The 20,222-nt window shown below is 43.6% G+C and overlaps 1 long non-coding RNA gene across 1 annotated transcript in view; it reads left to right on the forward strand.

The window, feature by feature from the left end:
- Nucleotides 1–2,185: 2,185 nt before the first annotated feature.
- Nucleotides 2,186–20,222, forward strand: part of LOC118171124 — a 28,882-nt gene continuing 10,845 nt past the window's right edge. Inside the window, exons 1-2 of the long non-coding RNA XR_004753048.1 lie at nt 2,186–2,197; nt 4,415–4,419. This is a non-coding gene — a long non-coding RNA (uncharacterized LOC118171124). The remainder of the gene's footprint in view (nt 2,198–4,414; nt 4,420–20,222) is intronic.

Consider the following 20,222-nt stretch of genomic DNA (forward strand, 5'->3'; position numbering starts at 1 on the left):
TGGAGAGTTAACACCATCACATGTCTTACCTGGAAGGAGAACACGCACTGTTGGATGTTCAGTCGTCTGCATTTCAGTAAGGCCACCATGTCTGAAAGAGAAAACAAGAGGAGATAGAGTAAACACAAGAGACCACATAAACATACAGCAGGAGTTCTTGGGAAGGTCACCGTGCTGTGTGTTGTGAACCCTGCTGTCTGCAGAGATGTTAGTAATGGACAGGAGCTAAACAACCAAACTGAGTTTTATTACTACAGGGTTTGGGTCAATATATTAACCCACCGAGCAAAGTTTCTCATGGGTGGGAAGAAAATGCCAGAAAACTGTAAGTGCCTGAAGTGCAAGAGGGAAATACTAGAAATCTCAACAGGGTCTTTCCTTCACAGGGGATACTACACTTGCCCTGCCACATCTACGAGTGGGTTAAGCTTCGGTCACACAGGTGGGGGCCTGTTAGAGGCCTGGCTTTAGGAAGTGGTGTTGGGAGCAGTAGGAGTGGGAAAAGCTAGTTTAGTGCCCATAGATGTACCCTGCCTCCTGTTTCCCCAGGAGAACAGGGCCGGCTTCTACAATACCCAATACTCTGCCCACCACGCAGTAATCCATTTGGTGACATTTACCCACTGGTGGTAAACAGACAAGGAAGGAAAGCAGAGGTGCCCTTTCCCAGACTGCTCTGAAAATCAGTTTTACATGATCACTCGCCAATATCAAACCTCCAGAACACCTACCAGCAACACAACAACATTACTCCACCAGGTAACCACAAGATACACAGTTCCTTCACAAAACTTCAGCAGGAATACTCAGAATTCACAGTGTAAAATCAGAGTAAGTCTCAGCTTTATTTGTAGGACTCCCTAGGCAGCTCAGAACCAATGAAACCTAAGAGGACTGTACCTGGAGTTACACAGGAACTTAAAAGCAGTACACAGTACTTTTATGACAGCGAAGAAGTATTTCTTTGTAACTGTCACTACCCAAACAGAGAATGGGTAAAATACAGCCCTTGCTGAAATTAGTGGAAGTTTTGGCATTGACTCGAACAAGGTCAGGATTTCAGCCCATATAATCAGAGGGACAGGGAAAGGTGCAGGAGACATTCAGAAGGTGAAGCATTACTTGTACACATTCAGCTCTGTACCGAACATTTAAGATCTTTGTTCTGTTTTGCTTTCTTTAAAGGAGAAAAGACTTGTTCCTTGTCACACTTGGATAGGACGTAATGGCAATCTGTTTTCACAGAAGAACTGGGGTTTCCACAAAAATCAAATAATCAAACAGCCCTTTTTATTTTTTAAATTTCTTTTCTTTTTTTTTTAAATACCAACTTTCCATAAAGAAAATTATAAAGCAAAGTTTTGGTCAGGTAATTCATGTCTTATGGAATACTTCACTTTTTTGAACCACGCCCCAACTGTTTCATTTCCAGGCAATACCAGAAATACAGAGCTACACTTCCCTTACAGTCTGGAAAATGTTGCTCCAGCTAGGCTCTTTGAAGCAATGCCTTTCCTGTAATGTTACAGAAATATCTAATTGAATCAAGCTGTGGGGAAGCTGCAGGAGCCAAAACGACTCCTGTAGCACTACTATTCCCCCAAGAGTATCTCAGTCTGGGGTTAGTGTCAGCAGCAGGCTTGGGAGCTGTATGGACCATGAGCTAATGTGTTCTTGGAAAAGTGTACTACAAAGCAAACAAAAAAAATGCACCATTTCAGTTTTTTAAAGCATACTATCTTGATCTCGGGATATGTCAAGATATCTTGATGTTTTCAACTCTTTTTCCTGACACGTGTCAGGAGTCTAGACCATTCAGTCTGACAAGAACATTTCAGAGTTTTCAGAGTTTTGTCTTAATTTGGAAATTCAGATTTATTTTTTTTAACTTATTCTGCAATTTTCAACTCATTGGGATAGACAGCTAAACATAAAAGAGTGCTTGACGAATTTGAGCCCATCTGAACCTGTCTGACCTTTCTGCAGAGAAAGGATGAGAATTTTATCCCAGTGTTAACATACTGACTAGCTCAAGACAGTTGACAATTTTTAGTTTTTAATAGAAAAAGTTCCAGGATTTGTTTCTTCCAGCAGCAACATGAAGTGAAATGATTACTCATCTAGACAGGAATACTGTGCTTAGTAGTAGCTACCTAAGGTGGCTAAGCAGTTTTTTTCAACCAAGACATTAAAATCAGTTCTGCAGTCTTGTTTGGACTAAAGCCTATAGGACTGCTGGGCTACATCATTGAAGATTGCCAGCACTTTTGACATTTACTTAATCATATTTCCTGCAAGGAATTAACGAGTTCTTTAGAGCCAACACTCATCTGCAGGTGACTTTGCTATGGACAGAGGCATGATGATGACTAAAGAGAATCAAATAGCAGTACACGTCTTCTGTATGACATCTTGGTGGCTAGACTACTTGCTGTCAAAGTGGAAGATCTAATCTCTAGATGTGCCTGAGCCTGAAAATTAGTGGAGGCATATGACTATTGGTGTTCAGGGTCTAATCTTACAACTGAATTCAAACTGTGCTAATTAGTGAAACTGAAAACATGGCTTATCCATCCTCAGCCACACAACTGGCTAAAGCACTATGTGCATTTGCAAGCAAACCAAATGCCCAAACCAAGAGACCTGCCAGATTGCCCTGTTCAAGCGAACGAGGATGCTGCAAACATGGAGCTGAAACAGGAGGAATATGAACACCTGTGACTGGTTTGCTGGCAAGAAGGTGGGCTTGGAGGCACACCTGGGAGCAGACAGAGGCAATCCATCCCTCCTGCATAAATTGCAAAGCTCGCAGTTCTAAGCCCAGAGAAGCACCCACAGTCCTGGTGCTTCCTTTCTTGGAGAGGAATGGGAGATTGGAGCTGAACCAGCAAGCAAAGTTTGAGTAACTTTCCTCATTCATCCCTTGCTTCTTACAGCTAAGTGGTAATACTGCTGGAAATGTTTTCCTTTCAAAAGAAAAAAATTGAGTTAGAAAAATTAAATATTTTCATTCTAGTTAAAAACTTAGATGTCATAGGAAGCAAGTGAATCAAAGGATATACTGTACATACAGTAGTTAGGAAAGTTCACCACAGTCATAAAAGACTAAAACCCTCTACGCTATTCCCAGAACTTCTTGTTGCACAGATTGGAAGACAATGCCTCTTTTCCCTGTACAACCTATGTCATTTTCCATAGCAGTGTTCAGGAGATGGTGTTGAACAAAAGGACTAACAAGCTGTGGTGCTAGAAGCTGTGAACCAGTGAAGGTGAGACATGTTTCAGCCTTTGTTCTGCCTCACCATTTTGAAAACCCTCAGATGAGTCACTGTGCCTCTGCCTGCTTGTATGTTATCTGTTCCATGTAGAGATGAAGTATAGGTCAATATTTTCAGGTTCTGAGTAAACAAAATAAAAAAAGCAACTAGCAGTAGATCCTAAATTTTGGAATAAGACCAGTGCTGGATCACATTGTGCAACCCAGCTGGGTTGGGTTGTACATATATATTTAAGATAAATATTAATCCCATTGCCTTGAGGTCCACAAAATAGTATTTTAGCATGACTTTGCCCATAGATTTGTGTTTACACCCTATAGGAAACTTAAAACCCCTACTCTGCTCCTAGCTGTTGGAGAGGACTTGGACAGAGGCTTGCACAGCAAAAGCTTCTTGGACAAAAAAAAAATAAAAAAATAAAAAAAATAAAAATAAAAATGGCAAAGAAGAACAAGGATCCTAACAGCAATATATTTTCTCATGGGAAACTTGAGAAAGGGGAGAGAAGAAGAGAGGAGGTGAACAGAGGCTGGACAGAAACCAGTTTGTCTGGAAACACTTAGAAAATGAAAGAAGCTGAAAACCAAACAAGCACAACAAGATCCCACAACATGGGAATTAAGCCCATCACAGAAGCCTGGTTGACCATCCAAAATCAAATCTACAGAAGCGTAGCACAGGCTTGATGATCTCTCTTCTCAGATGACTTCTAGAGGTTACCAGAGGAGTAATTGCACCTACACAACCAAGAGAGGATAGCACCAATGAGATGACAGACAGAAACGGAGTCTGACCTTTTCAGATAGCTTGCAGACAGGGGCTTCACTCAGCATTGCATGGGCATGAAGTCCCATACATTCTGCCCAGGGAAGCCATTCAGTTTATGCCCCAGACAACTGAAAACTTGCTCACACTGTTCCAGAGGGATGAATCAAAGAGAAACAATGGCAGGCAACACAGTTGTCCTGCACAGTGTGTGGGCACTCTCAATGGCTGTGTCTCAGCACTTCATTTGGGGTGGGAGCAGGTAGCTTCCAAGAGAGTTGAAAAGGAATCTGTGACCCCAAACACACCACAGACTCCTCAAAATGCAAAGTGAGGGAGCAGGTCTAGACCAGGCACTACAGGGAATGAAGCCCACGTTGACCTTGTTCACCAGGGAACCCACTTGCCACAAGGCAGTGGAACAAGAATCGTGGTACACATCCATCACAATCCCAATGGCTGAATCAGAGCTTGGCTTTGCTGGCAATGTTTCCTTCCATGATTCCTGGAAACTCTTAACACAGAGAAAAGAAGACATGAAGCCTGTCTTCCCAGACACTGTGCCTGGCTCTGTGACAGATGGCCAGGGAAAGTATAACTGGACAAGAAAAACAAGTAATGAATGTTGTCTACTAGGCTTCCTAGCTAGGTCATCATCTGACATTCCTCTTAACATGAGCTCAGATCTCAGGAAGGCAAAACCCTGCATGTTTCCAAGCACCTAGAAAGAGCAGAGGAGCACATCCCCTCTGTGCTGTGCACTGACAGCTAGGGAGAGCAGAGCCAAACAAGCCCAACCTCAGTGTTTGGGAGAAGCCAATGGAGTAGAGAACAAACAAAATACGACTTAATGAGTTACAGGACAAGGTCATGACTGACCTTCGTTTTTCTCACTAGCTGGGAAAACTCAGCTACATACCAGCAGAACTGTGTGACATTCTCACACAGCCATGCCTCACAGTGCAGAAGGCTTCCCAGGCTGCTCTAGGTTATTTGGTAAGCCTGCAATCATGGTTCACACTCACGTGGCTTTCTGAAATATTTACACCTATTAGTAGCATTCTTTGTCTAAGAAACAAAACCTCTGGGACTACTAAGGTCTTAGGAATATGCACTTGCCTTTCCCACTGACAGTCTGGGGCTTTGTGGATTCTTTCATTGTGGTGGCTTGCTTGTTTTCTTTAAATCTTCAGAATATATATATGTAAGACCACTATGTTCAACTTTGATGGTACAAAGCTGCTATACAGAACACCTATAGAACATCTTGAGGGACGAGGCGTCCACATCTCTGCTTCTATCAGCAGAAGTCATCCAGGAGCTGTGTGCCTGCTCTCAGTGCAGAACACACTATGTCGAGTAGAGTAGTTCCACGTAAATGGGTTTGTCATTCATACAGACACTGTAGCTGCTGAAATGATTCAGTGACCGTGACTTTCATCTGAATTTCAGTTGGTTTTAAACAAGGACTGAGTGAGATTTGCAAAACAGGAACATGCATGCATAATAAAACTGCCCTCTAGTGGGACAGTACCAGTCACATTATAGCCAACATACAGGAGGATTTTGCAGTCCATCACGGAGCCGCAGGGGCTGGACCAGACAGGATCCCATCCTTTCAGACTGTCCTTGTGCTGGCTTGGCTAAGGCTGGGACAGCCTCTGAAGGGCTTCCTGCTGCATCCCCAGCACAGCAGCACCAGCATCACCAGAGGTAACGCCGCTTTGGCTTTTCTAGCCGGGCCATTCGTACACTGACATTCACTAGGGCCTGCAGAGGACATCACCTATCAGCTGGCACCACCTATTATTCCAGGGAAATGGTCTTACTGAGAACAAATAGAAAAAGAGATGGATTAATATCAGCTGGCAGACACCTTACCATTATTTAAACACCTTGCATTCACATGACACTAGCACCAGAACTAAGCACGTCAGCAGTTGAACACCAGATGCGGCAACCTTGAACACCAAAGCAAGGAGCTACCCCTGGCTCTTTGCCACCCCCTCCCCAACAGCAGAACGGGATGATGGATGAGGGCATCTCTTTCATCCTTCCTTTTACCAAAAGGGCAGAAGCAACAAGAAGTGGCACTGGTTGGTCACCAATTCCATGAGACTAGTGTCAGTTGACAGAGGGACAGCAGCAGGACAAATGCACTGAGGGGTCAGCACAACGCCAACATGCAGCAAAGATACCAGTGCTTGACCAAAGACACTGCCCCACCAACAACAGCAAATGCACACGCTGACCAAGTGAGCAACAGGATAAGTAAGAGGATGCAATAACTCAGAGCAAAAAAAAAACAGAAGTCAGACTAAGCATGCAGCTAAGAGCACTGCTAGACAGGATTAATCTGTGTCAAGCAAAAGTGAAGTTTTAGAAAGATCACTTAAACTCTCAGACTGCAAGAATAAGGGAAGTAAGGAGACTAAAATTCTGCTCTCCACATTAAGAAAGTGTCTCCCCTGCAGGAATTCTGACAGGGCAACAAAATGGAGGTGTTCTTCCACAGATTTCAAGAATATTTTCTCATTTAAAGGAAGTCTGAAAGTCTCAGGCATAACTGGAGTCTGACAAAGGGATGCACAACTCTCAGGTTAATAGTTTTGTTAGCTTGCAGAATTGGGACAGGTCCCAAGATGGAGAAAAGAGGTTCAGTAAATGGAGTTCCCAAGGTTAGGGGGATTTTTTTTTTCTATTTTTTTCTTTTTTTTTTTTTTTTTCTCTGAGAACCAGGAAGCAGGAGGAGCTGTGACAAGGATGGCAGGACTCCCTCTCCTAAACCATATTAACCACATGCGACAGCATGTAGCATGTAATTAGTCTCTCATCATGAGAGAGGTGGCAAGGTGTCCCTTAAAGTAGTCTGTTCAAAGCATTCCCCCGCTTCCAAGGAAGAGGAACGAAGACCAACCATTTATCACCTGCCACAGAACAGCCATCTCCCACCTCATCCTCCCAGGCACCTACCAAAAGTAAGAACAGCCCAGGTGGGAAAGCTTGGCAGCACCAGTAACCATGAAACATTGCCCAAAACCTGAAGCCATGATGATGATCTGCTTTAGAGTCATGGGGCCATGTGATAGCCACCAGGTTCATCCAAGATAAAAATTACCACCTTGTAGGTGATGGAATAAAAGCGAGTGGTGTTATTCAGGAGGGAGGAACTGGTTATAAAGCAGTTTCTACCAACTTGGATCGTGTCTCACCAGCCAGTAGTCTACGCAGCTTTGCCATGTGGCAGTTACACATCCACCGTCAAAATGAGCCATCTAACAGGGTGCAAGCACCAGCCTGCCTCTCATCCCTATGGACTTATCCCTTTCTGTGGGATTTTGCTTGGAATTAAGCCTGGCTACTACACAAGCAGCATCTTCAAAATCACAGAAGCGTATGAACATTTCAGTTTGCACTTCTCTGCTGGAAACACTCTAATGAAGCCGATTTTCTAAAGGTCCACCCCTCAGCACTGTCTGGAAGGGAGCTCCATTTCAAGCACACCTAGGTGGACACCCATCATCAGATAGATCTAAGAAGCCTTTACTCTACCAGTATCCTTAAGATTAGGAAATAGCACAGACCTCAGGAAAACCATGAGTAAGACAGCTCTGAATGCGAATTAAATTCAAAATGAGCACATATGCAGCTGAGTGCAGACCCAGTGCAATAAGAAGTATGCCCCCAAACAATCATCATATTTTCCTCATGTTCTAGTTAACACAACCAGAGAATTTGGCTGAGTATTCCCCGCATTACACCTTCCCACAGGAAGGACTCCTCCTGTTTGCTACCAATTCATCCCATCTGAACATCAGGAAATGATACCAGCATTAAGAGGAGAAAATCCCCATGTTCTCTTCATCTCTTTTCAAGATAAGAAGTACAGAGAAGAAATTAAGTTTCTTTGCTTAGCAGTGAAAATTCTCTAGCAAAGGTTTGGAGCCTCTGCTAACCCCAGTTGCCTAAGGTGGAACAGAGTGCATAGGACTCTACAGCTTGCACTGCTTTGCCCTGTTCTTAGATGCGAGTGACTCCTTGCTGGTCCCCCTCATTCTTTTCTTGGTAACTGCTACATCCAGAATTTGAAGAATTTAGAAATCAGGTAAGAAAGACCAGTGGAGCTCTCCACAGGCAAGGCAGGATCCTAGGACCCTCAGGTTCAAAATCTGGACCCCAGCTTGGCAGACTAGGTGCAGCACCATTCCCTACAGTTCCTAGATTCATACTGCATCCAGCCCTCTTTTAAATAACTAAGGCCTTGGCCACAGATGATGCTGAAAAACATCCGTGTTACAAGTGGAGGAAAGCAAAGAACGATGGTAAAATCTTTGGTGAAGACAGGACCTACTACTCAGCTCTCAGTAGAAATAAAGATACAGATATCAACAAGGAAGCTTATAATTACTTCTGAGGAGATACTACACTGGAAATTATAGGGCATAAGCAAATTGAGTGCAGCTGAAGTGGGCTAAAGTATGATAAAAGAAGGTGAAGTGATTTCACCCTCAAAAAAAACAGCAAATGGAAGAAACTCTTCTGTGTCACATTCCAGCTAAGCCCTTCCTGCCTCCCTCTGCTCTAGCTGCCAGCATTTAGCAGGCTCTCCCTGATTTTTCCCTTCCATCTCTATACTTAGCAGACTCCCTGCTACTCCACTACTTTTCATCCACCACCTCCTCTCCAATGCAAGCCTGGTATTCCCTAGTTTAGGGAATCCCAAGCTACGTACCGAGATGATTAGGGATAACATGCAGTGCTATTACACTTTTTTTTTTTTGACTATTAGCACAGCTGAAGAACATAGTAAACGTTAAACAAGTGCACTGCAGTCTTATCTGGGTCACAGGAAGCAGAGGCCACAGCAGTATATACCATGAGAAGCCTGTGCAGGGGAGGAAGGTCAAATTTCCTGATTCACGCTTTGCAAAAATGTCAACAAAAGGTTGTCCCCAAGCACCAGTATTGCAGCAGCTATCACTTTCTTTTTGGGTTTTCCTTACTCACTTCGAGATGCTTGAAGGTGAACTGCCTAAAAGCTGCTGCTGCATCATCAGTGCAATCTGGGGAAGTTTGTTATTACACACTGGAGATGGGCATCCACAGCAGACAGGACTGTACCAGCAAGTCTATGGCAAGTCCCAGGGAAAATCCCTGCGACTGCACAGGTCATTTCAGTATGAAGTCCAGAGCGAGTTGTTGAGCATGTTAGTTAAAACATTACCTTGCCAACAAGAAACCTTACATTGCCTCGATTTCAGACATCAGCTCCCCAGGTCACCCTTCCCAACATGCCAACAAGTTTCCCAACAAGTTTCTGTAAGAAACTTACCGTCAAACAACAGCTTCCCAGTCCAAAGTTGTTTCTTCTGCCTTACCAGGGCAGAAAAGCAAGGCCTTGGGTCATAGAGCAGCTCACAGCAGTCAGGAACAAAAAGGAGAAAGCCCTCTCAGTCTGGCCCAGCACTGACTTCACAGCCCGCCTAACCGAATCTTGTGTCCCTGAAATTTTTATTCTAACTGGAAAGAGTCTGGCAAGATGGGCTGAGAAGTATTTTGGATTTTTACCCATGAAAAGACAATAGGAAAAATTACATGAGAGTGCTGTCACCAAACAACCAGACAATTCTGACCCAGGTCCCGTTACAGGGACCCAAAATGGACAGCACCCCAAAGGGGTTACTCACAATCCATTTTGCATGGATGTGGGTGGTGATACCTGACATCAGGTGCCAGAGAAGCAGGGTCTTGAGCTGTACAAAGAAGGGGGTGGAAATCCAAGCATACAGATCTATCCGCCAGCATGGTGTTTTTTTCTTTGCTTTATTAACTACCGCCTAATAAATTCAGGTAAGACATGATTAACACCTGTAAAAAAGCACAAAGAACCCTCTGCAAAGGAGGAAGATTTCCAGCTAAATAGTGGCACTTAGAGGAAGGTTACAAGGCGGGACGGGGTCCCCCAGTACTCCTTGTCAGTCCACAGCTCCTGTTCACCCACTGCCCAGTTCCCTGTGGGCAAGCAGTGCCGCTGGCACTATGGAGGATAAGGTGTTGGCAGGGTTAAAAACATGAAATAAGGTTTACTGTGGAATGAGGATCTGTATTGAGAGTGCTAGATTGTGGATTTAAAAAATGGAAGTGTGAAGAAACCTCACTTCTCCTGCTCCAAAATGCATAGCAACCTGGGGCCAAGAACCTCAAAAAGCAATCTTGTTGCAAAAGAATTCATTGGTTTCCCTAAGGCTTCTTTCACTTTTCTCTCAGGCAAGTTGTGCCAGCCAATGATGAAGACAGTAATGTGGAGCAGACAGAGCACATGCTTGGTTCAGCCCAGACACAAACTCTTGGATACGCGTACAGATCTGTTCACTTGCCTCCTCTACTCTCACAGTGAAATGACTGCGAAAGTATTTTTCACGGCCTTTGCATCTTCCAGCCAGTATCCTGAAATGCATTATAAGGTTTTAACAAGCTCCCACAACCTACTTCCAGTGGAATAAATGGCTTTTAGCACTCCAAAAACTGAAACAGAGAGGAAGAAGTGACTTAGACCAGACCCACTAGCAAAACTACAGGGAAAACAGTAATAAACCCAATTTCATTTGACTTGAATTCAGCTAAGATCACCAGAATAACATGCAGCACGTCAGCACATGTCAAATGCACAGCTGGTGTATTTGACTTGATATTCTCCTATAATACACAGGCCACACATGTCCTTGCAGATCAGAGGAGAAAATGTACATACATGCCTGTGAATAAATAGGTGGGTGACAGTGGGTATTATGCCTCCTTATCCTACAAGGAAAGGTGGAGGGGCAAAAGAGTAAAACATCTCCCTCTCTCCATCACTTTCAAAGTCTTGCTTCTGGCTTCACCACTGCTGACATGGTCAGGTGATGCAGCTACTTCAACAGGCTGCTTAAAACCAAGGTATTCTTTATACTGTCAAGACTTGAAATACTGCAGAGCCCAAGCAACTGTACCCATTTCCTTGCTGAATCACCATATCCCACATCACAGCAGGAGAAATCCCTCTTGTTAAAGGAGCATACGTGCCTCTCAGCATCACAGATGCAGCTGAAGGGTTAGTGTTACCAGTGGGGACACAGAAAGGGGATTTTACGCAGCCACAAAGAAGAAAGGAAGTTCGGTAAATGAACTACTAAATTAAAAGGAAAATTACCACTACAAAGGTCAAATGGTACTAGCACACATTTTTCCCCACTCCTTCCCCACTGCTCCTGTTCCTGCTCCCTCCCACCCAACTTCCTTCCTCTCCTCCCCCATGTAGCACCCCAGCCAACACAAGTCTAGGTAACAGGCAGATTAAAAACCATATTTGTTGCCATCTGCCTTAGTAGATGGTAGATGGCAGTGACAAATTGTGTCAAATTAACCACTACTAAAACTGAAAGAAACACTAGCCCAAGGCATGAGTAGGGAGGCACATAGATGTGGTCAAGATGTTAAAGCAATATGTAAAAATAAATTGCAGTCGCTCAAGTTTGCCGAGGTAATTCAGTCTTGCCAAGAAAAATTGCAAATATAAGCCCCCAAATGACATGAACCTTCTGGAGTCCCTTAAAACCACCAATGCAAAGGTGACAATGACAGAAATATTATCCTCTGCCTACCCCCATCTCATCTTCACTCTTCCTGTTTACTCAAGAGATCACTACAGGAAAAAGTCTGAAGATGTCTAACACAAAAGACATCCAACAACCTCATTTGAGCTGCTAAGGTTGGCCAGCTTGGACAAAGAAAGCTTTCCCCTCGCTCAGATCAAAGTCAGGATCAAAGCGACCGAGTCAGCCTCATGGCTCTTGGCAAGGGAGAGTCCCTGCTGCTTGCAGATGGTGTGTCACCACCGGCCAGCTCAGCCACAGCAACCAGCTCTTACAATTTGGCACACTGCGTGTGCAATTCCCCACCGTTATAAGCCAATAAACTAAAAAAAAATAATGAAGATTTGATGTGATGCCCCAAAGGAGAGGGAAATGCCTGTTGGAGCAATATAATTTATAGAATCATAGAATGGTTTGGGTTGGAAGGGACCTCCCAGATCATCTGATTCCAAGCCAACTTTCAAATTTTCTCATTCCTATGACCGTGTGAAAGACTATTGAAACTACTGAAGAACTACAGTAGTGACTACTGGCACTGCTGAAACCTGCAGAACTGGGTCTGTTAATAGCTCTGTTGTTGATTGGTATGTTGATTGTGGCAGTTCTTTCCTAGGAAATCCCTGTGCTGCTCCAAGGAATAACAAATGCTGTGACATCAGCAAAGGCAGGCAATTCTGAAGTGTAAGTACCAAGCACTCAGCCAGATCAATCCCCAGCACTTATCTGTCCATGGCAGGTTTGGCAGGCTACCCACGTGCCACACAAGGAGATTTTTCGTCATGGAACACCTAGACTTCAAATTGCTCTCCCTTATCTCCCAGATACTGATTGCTAAATCAGAAGGAAACCTGCTAATTACAGAGCACCCTGCTTTCTGTGGCTTTACCTTGAAAATGACTCAAACCAGCTCACCAAAGCACAAGACAATATACAGTCAACTCATGGCAAATGAGAGAAGAGTTGCTCCATACTGAGCTTCAAAGGAGACGTGAAGAATTGTCTCCTTGCTTTGGAGAGGAGAAAGTGCGCAGTTTTCAGAATGACTGTAGCTCCCATGCACAACAGGGCCCACCAGTGCGGCCCTTGCCAAATTCAAACCACAAAGCTTAAAGGCATTATGGTGAGGAATCCAAACAAGTAATAACAGCTCTGATACCATGCTAAATGAGTAGCATCTGAAATGTACACAAAAGGATGAGAAGCTAAAACATTCAGTCAGTGGGAATTCACAAATTACCGTATATGATGCTACCAAGCCCTAAAGACTTGAAATACTGGTTGCATAAATTGCATTATAAGATTTGGTTGTGTTTTGGGGGGTTTTGTTTAATTTACTGACAGATGACTGAATTCTAAGACCTGAAAGGACATCATCTCAATTTATTTTTTGTAACACAGGAAGGTTAATTTCTTCACTAAGCTTTCTTCTAGAAAGACAACATGTTTGGGTTTAAAGTCTTAAAATTGGAATATAAGCCAACTCATTTCGATGTTATTTGCCTGAATAACTAACTGCTCTCTGATAAAACATGATGTCTTTTAAATCCAGACAGAGCTTGTTTAATCTCTTTAAAAACAAAAGTTACATCTTTTGATCTTGAAGCTAATAGGGTTTTGTTGTTTTTTGAAAGAACATAGGACATGTTAAAAAATCACATTTTGGAAAAAATCACATTTGGGAAAGGCTGAGAAAATTACAAATACCTCAACCCACTGAGACCACATCCTTTGGAGCTTTGCTAAACAAATGCATTCCAGATATTTGCAATTTTTTCCCCCCACCTATAATTTTATGTCCAAAACAGGCTTCAAAACAGCACAAAGCCATAAAAGAACAGTAATATCCAAGGCTGCCTGATACACATTGCACATCACCACTTGCATCTGGCTTTCCCTCCAATGGAAATCCATATGATTGCAGCCTCACAGTGCTCACCGCAGGATGAATTCTCCTCCTAAGAGCTGGGACTTCAGCTATGTACTGGCAGTCAGTGCCCTAACTAAAAGGTGTGAGAAACCAATTTCCAGTAATGAATCATAGAAGAAACTATATCAAAAGCGAGTAAAAAGTGTACTGGAATATAAAGAACAACAACAAAAAAAGCGTCAGAATACTGCATTGCACTATTTAGCTATGGGATACGAAATGAAAAGTGGTTAAGAAGCAATATGGGAGGCCCTATCTCTAAAGCAGACATGACACATCCTAAGACAACATCTGATGGGGCTAGCTAGCTCTCAGTTACTTGCAATATGTTTGATGGGCAGACAAGAAAGGAATTAATAATGTTTTTTTGTTTGCTTTTGTGTGCACAAACACATGCTGTATACAATAGTACCAATGGACCAGATTTTTACTGGCTGTCACAGCTCACACGAGTCCAAAGAGTTGGAGAACAGCACAGATTTTCCAAGGAACTTTTCCTCACAGTGGAACATAACACAGAAGCTGCTCATTTCTCTTGCTCTATTTATCTGCTATACAGGGGAAAAACTATCATCAATTTACTCAGTAGAAATTTTTTCATTTGTTTATTATTAATTGCAGTACTATTGAGAGGCACACAAGTAGCTACAGGAAAGCAAAACTCCCACAGCTTCCAGCAAAGCACATCTAAGTTAGCAGCTTTTCCAGATGTAGACAAAGACTTCATTCCATGGCCAATATTTCTCATTCCATCCAAAATATTAAGGAGCAGAGCTAATTAAAGACATTCTCACCCCAGTAATGTTAGCATTAAAAAATGATCATATGATGTTTGCTCATACACTTAGAAGATGCCATTGCCAGAATTCTTTGATGCTCAGTATCAAACCCAGCTACAACATAGCTCTGCAATAGTTCCCACATATGTAAGAGCCAACATTTTTAGCTTGGGTTGTTACGATAACCAGTATTGTTCACGATTGATGATAATGAGGTGTGACCACAATGATCATCATTTCCAAATCAAAAAAATGCTAAGTAGGCCTGAACCAAAGGAATCTGTATGTCTGTTGTGGATGTCAGGGCTTCTGAAGTTGGCCTCAGGAGGCTGTGAGTGGGCTGATCTCTGCAGAGTCAGAAACAATTCCTCTGCTCCTTGCAATGGTCTAGTCTAATTTGCAAAGCAACAAGAGATGCTTCATTCATGGATCAACAGGACATTCCTACATACTTCCCCCAAAAGTCCCATGAAGCTTTTGGATAATTTGTAGAAGCTTTTTCTGCTTTCTTCGAGTAGAAAAGGACCATGACTTACGGGTGGAAAAAAAAGGATGAAATGTGTCTAAATACCAAAGTAGATTCTTCTCCTCATGGAGTATATTTTTTACACTGCCCTTGTATATGGAGTATTTGCCCGTGTGACTAGGCAGCCGGACAAAAAAGCCTTCCACAGCCGTAGCTGTTTTTTGATGTATGTATTTGGATGTGACCAAATTTGCAGGTGAAGTTAGGAAATGGAGCTGAGAACAAACGCAGGCTGCCAGGAGACAGCAATTAATTGAGCAAGGTTCCTTGGCTGTAACCAGTGCAAACCATGCTCCAGGGAAGAACCAGCGACAAGTACATTAGGGAGGCTGAGCTGACCTCCTTAAAATTGCCTGCAACAACTTCCTTTGAGGGAAGCACCGCATCATCCACAACGTCCACAGAAGTGATCTGCAGTATTTAAAAAACAGAATTGAAGACTTTTTATTAGCACTCTTAGAGCTTTTCCTCCAAGGAAAATTCTGCTGTCCCTGTGCCCATAATTCCTGCCCATTTTCATCAGCGCCCAGGGAACAGGAAGAGGCAGGGAACACGGGGAGGCAGGATGAATTGGGAAGGAAAGATGTCGGCACCAAGTTCAGAGAGCACTCGGCAACTTCTCTGTTTCCTGTCAGGATGTGTCGCATCTCTTCACAAATGTGGTCGAGTGAGGTGGGCTGGCTGCCTTGCTCTAGCCCTGGTGGGGCTCTCTCACCCCCTTAGCAAAATGCACAAGGGGAAATTCCAGTTTCCCTGTCCTGTGGTGAGATCAGACAAATACGTGTAGTGTGGTCCCTGCTGTGGTCCTTGACTACTGGCTCTAGAAACTCGAGTGGCACTCTGCATATTACTCAGCAGGGGCTGACAATGTTCACATTTCACACAACCCTGGAAATAATGCCGGGTCACACCACAGGGAGAGGGGGGGTTTCCTTCCATCCCCATCTCTGCCTCTTTGTACAGCAACCAGATGAACGGTCACACTGGGCATATGGGCAGTGGGACAGAGCACCTGACATTGCCTGGGGATGTCAGTGCTTCCCTAAAGAGGACACGCAGTTACCACCCCACAGGGGGATTTCCTTCCTATTACCACCACGATGGTATTCAGTCCATGTTTTTTCTTTTTCTTTTTTTTTTTTTTTCAAGACTCTGACTCCCTGTTCAGGAATAGATTAAGCAAGGAATAAATGCTTCACACCCACCCTCACTCTATGATCCTGATGACATTATTATGAGCCTTTGGAAATACAGGCAGTTACTTCAACATATCAGTATCTCCCCTAGTGCCAGTACATGCACCGTGCTGCTGCTCAGATGGCTTTCCTTCCTAGAACTGTCTCTAATCATCCCAGTGCAACCTTCCAAAATTAGCTTGAGTGATGAGCTGCTCTGGCAGTGCACCTCCAGACAGACAGCACCAATCCGCCCGTTCACACTCAGAGACTTCCCAAGCAGCAGGTACCTCCTTCCACCTGGAGGCAGGAAAAGGTTTTGGGTTTCCCTTCCATCTGTTAACCACAGTCAGTGTGGACCATGCAGATGAAGTAGAGGGCAGCTCGTTCAGAGGCCTTTATCCACCTGATGCATTTTGCCAAGACTCAGGCAAATGGGCAATGTTACTCTGCGCAAGTTATCCCCTTCTCAGGTTCTCTTCCACCTCCTCTAGGTAACGCAGGCTGAGCCTTAGGAAATGTTCCCTTGGGGAACATTTTTTCCTGGGACATGTGTAAAATGCCTCATTTCCACTAGGGGAAAAAAAAAGGGGGGGGGGGGGGGGTTAGCTTCAGAATTCTTCTGTCCAGAAAATGGAAATGCCCTATTCCTGGTTAGGTCCTCCAAGGTAGACACGTGCCAGTTTCTTGAAGTACTTTTACTTTAGGTCAGTTTACTACTCAGCTGCATCAACTTGAAAGGCTTTGGTGAAACACCAGAGCTGCCATCTAAGTGCCTTACTCACCTGCTCACCTCTATGAGTAGGGCTTTGTACCAGACAAATTCCCCCTGAATTCACCACAGCTTCCTCTCCAGTGGCACCAGCATGTGACATCCCAGGGTCTGCATGGCTTCCAAATATCAATCCCCATACACTCCATCTATTAGAGCATGCTAAAGCAAATTAAGAGAGAAGGCTCCAGCTGGGATGTCACAACATGCTGACATTTTCCTTAAGTGCAAAGAGAAGTCACTAGGCAATTTTCAACTAATTCTGTTGACATCCTGCTTCCACAAATAGTACTGGGATTGTTTATTCCCAGTGCAAGATAAAAATAGCCTATTTAAACATTCATATTTTCTGTGGGAGGGGAGTAGATTTTTATGTAGCCTCTCTAATACCTTCTATTTTTATAGCATGAATCATACCTGCCTTATTTAGTGAAAGATTGCATTCTCCAACAAGCAGGGGACACCACCAGGGCCATCCTCTGGGAATGCGGTTTCCCACGTGATCCTCAGATATTCTTACCAAAAGCAAGCACTGACCTACCTTGGATGAGCCAAACAACAAGTGATCTACACCTAAGAGATCTTTGTTTCCCCTATGCAAGTTGAGCCATCTGACCTGCACTGCGAAAGGACTGCACCTTTCCATAACAAAAATTTCTCTCAAATTCAAGGGTGCCAAAGAGAGAAAAAAAAAATTGCACCTACTGCTCAAGGTCTGCTTACATAGACTGTCCTGAAATATTTCACCAGAAATTTGAGCAGTGGAATAACACACTGCAAGTACAAGCAGGCATCACACCTTAGCAGTGGAAGGACATCAGAAAAGTCAAAAAACTGTTTCATTTCAAACCCTATATTTATTAAAAATCCAGAAATATATAAGGTAGGAACATTAAGAAAGGAAGGAAACATTGAAATAAAGAGGTGGAAGACAGCAGAAAGCAAGCAACACCGCAGCAATGTGACACTTAGCATTATAAAGTGGCTGTATAATTCTGGTGTAACGTTCAACATCCTATATGGATACAGAATGATATTTTGACACATCTCCTTCCAAGGAACCATATTTGTCAACACCTTCTGTGAGCTTGTGGCAGTAACTAACTGCTTCCATAAAGTACTCACATCCACATAAAACAAACAAACATGACGATGCCCAGGAGATCAACTAAGTGGCATGCCCCAAGTCCTTCAGTTCAGTGGTGGGCAGAGCAAAGATCTCCCAGCTTCCTGTGGAATTCCTTAATTCAATCCCACAGCCTCAAGAAGGTAGCATTCTACGGTGGGTGGGAGGGCTGGGAAGAAGCAAACAGCCATCGCAGAAGAATTTGAGTCAGATACTTTCTGCACTGCAAGTGTACAGGAAGACTCAACATGAGCACAAGGTCAAATCATCAAAATTCCACTAATAAAAGATCAGATCCTCTGCAGAGCAAATTAGCACAGCTGTGTGTACTTCACCAGCAACTTTATCACCACCAGCTTTTTTCATCTGCAACTTGACAAATATAGACGTCTCTGGTTAGGTAGAAATGCTGGGCAATAAGCTGAACAGAAAAGGTGCAGGAAAATGAAGCCTACTTTGGGCTCCATTTTGCAAATGCAAATTTACATTACACACATTACAAACACAAATTGCTGGTGTGAGTCAGACGATACTCCAGAGAGCAGATAAAGCTGCACACCACCCTCCACCCATATCAGAGGTAGCAAATGGACTATTTGGCTGAAATCTAAGAGCACAAGTTTGTTTTCTAGCCCTTGCAAAGTAGAGATTTCAGCCTGGCATATAACTTTTCATCCCACGTTTAGCTTCCTCGACTCCCTGTGCTGCTCCATCCAGCTCTGTGAGACAGCCAGAGATCCTGTAATTTGTGCATGGCTGAAATGATGAGGCAGAAAACCTCATCATCCTGATTTCACTTTGACCCAAGCAGTCCAAGTAATAGGAGTCTGCTCAGAGGGCAAAGAATTCCCTTGAAGCTACCTTCAAACTGAGCAGCAGAGTTAAACATCAAATACAGCACTTGGAAGCGCAGGACTGAGTGAAGCACCCCATGCAAGACCACAGCTGGGAATGGCAGATGTGCATCTCCCTGCACACTTGTGCTATTGCAGTGAGGATCTACTTTGTTGTCTTGGCCATCACGACAGGTAGAGTGTTCATCTTTCTGCATTGCAGTCTTCTAATAGAAAGGGGAGAAACAGTCTTTGCAAACAGCTGTACGCTGTTCATCACCGTGGATGTGTGTAAAAAGAGCTACACCAGATCAAACAGTAAAGGGTAGTTGAGGCGAGAAGCATGCCTCTAGCAGTAAGTAGCACTGAGTGTCTCAGAAGAATTATCAGGATTAGGGTACATGTACAGGTCATCCTTCCACGTAGCTTCTTAGTTTTAGCAAGAAAACTAAGTTTAGGGTGATCCTAACAGGAAAGGAAATCAGGATTCATTGGGTTAAGAACTTCTCAACCTCCACGAGTTAGATCTTAACATATTAACTCTATATAAGTAAGGCAGTTAGATTATCAGTTTAATCATGCATTCCTGGTAAGTCTTGCACCTTTTCCTAGAAACATCCCACAACAAGATGACCACATCCTCCTTAAGCCATAAAAGATACCAGGTACACCAACCCTACTTTCCCAAGAGCGGATGAGTTCACAGCACAGGTTCAGAGAACCAAGGAATATGCACCATTGTTCCCTGAGAGAGCAATTATTATCCCAGAGAGAGCAGGACAGCATGCAAATAGGGGAAATCTGCCTTCTCTTGTGGGTAAAACCACAAAAACTTTGTGAGGCTTCCTTTTCCTTCCTTCTTCTTCCTCTCAGTCAGCCCACATATAGCTTGTGTAATCCAAGCACAAAGACAAGGAACAGAAAACAACTGAGCACTACAAGGAATCTCTCAAACTAATGCTGAAAGCACTCTGCAAAACCTAAAACATTAAAAGAGTTGTAGGCTGATTAACAGGCAATCCCTATTAACAGGCAGCAGCTGTCATTACCTTGCTAAAAGACATCTGGCTTGGTCTGAACACACGCTCAGCTCTACTCAGTTCCTCTCCTCTGTTTCTGGATCCCAGTGCTCATGTTCCAAGCTTGATGCATGGAAGGAGGGCAGGGAGTGGGGAGACCACCTCTTTTTCAAATTTCCCTGGAGACCTTAGTCTGTCATGATTTTTTTTCATCCACCTTTGTAGGCAAAGCTTGTGTAACCTTTGCTAGCATTTCCTGGGTCACTGTACCAAGCTCCTGCAGAAGAAAAGAGGTAACAGGTCATGGTGGTCGGACATCTCCCAGTAAGCCAAGACTTTTAATCGAAGCAGTCCACATAATGTCACTCTCCAACACATTGCTCTCAACCTT

This window comes from Oxyura jamaicensis, chromosome 8 (assembly GCF_011077185.1).
Source record: "Oxyura jamaicensis isolate SHBP4307 breed ruddy duck chromosome 8, BPBGC_Ojam_1.0, whole genome shotgun sequence".
In the NCBI taxonomy this organism is placed as follows: domain Eukaryota; kingdom Metazoa; phylum Chordata; class Aves; order Anseriformes; family Anatidae; genus Oxyura; species Oxyura jamaicensis.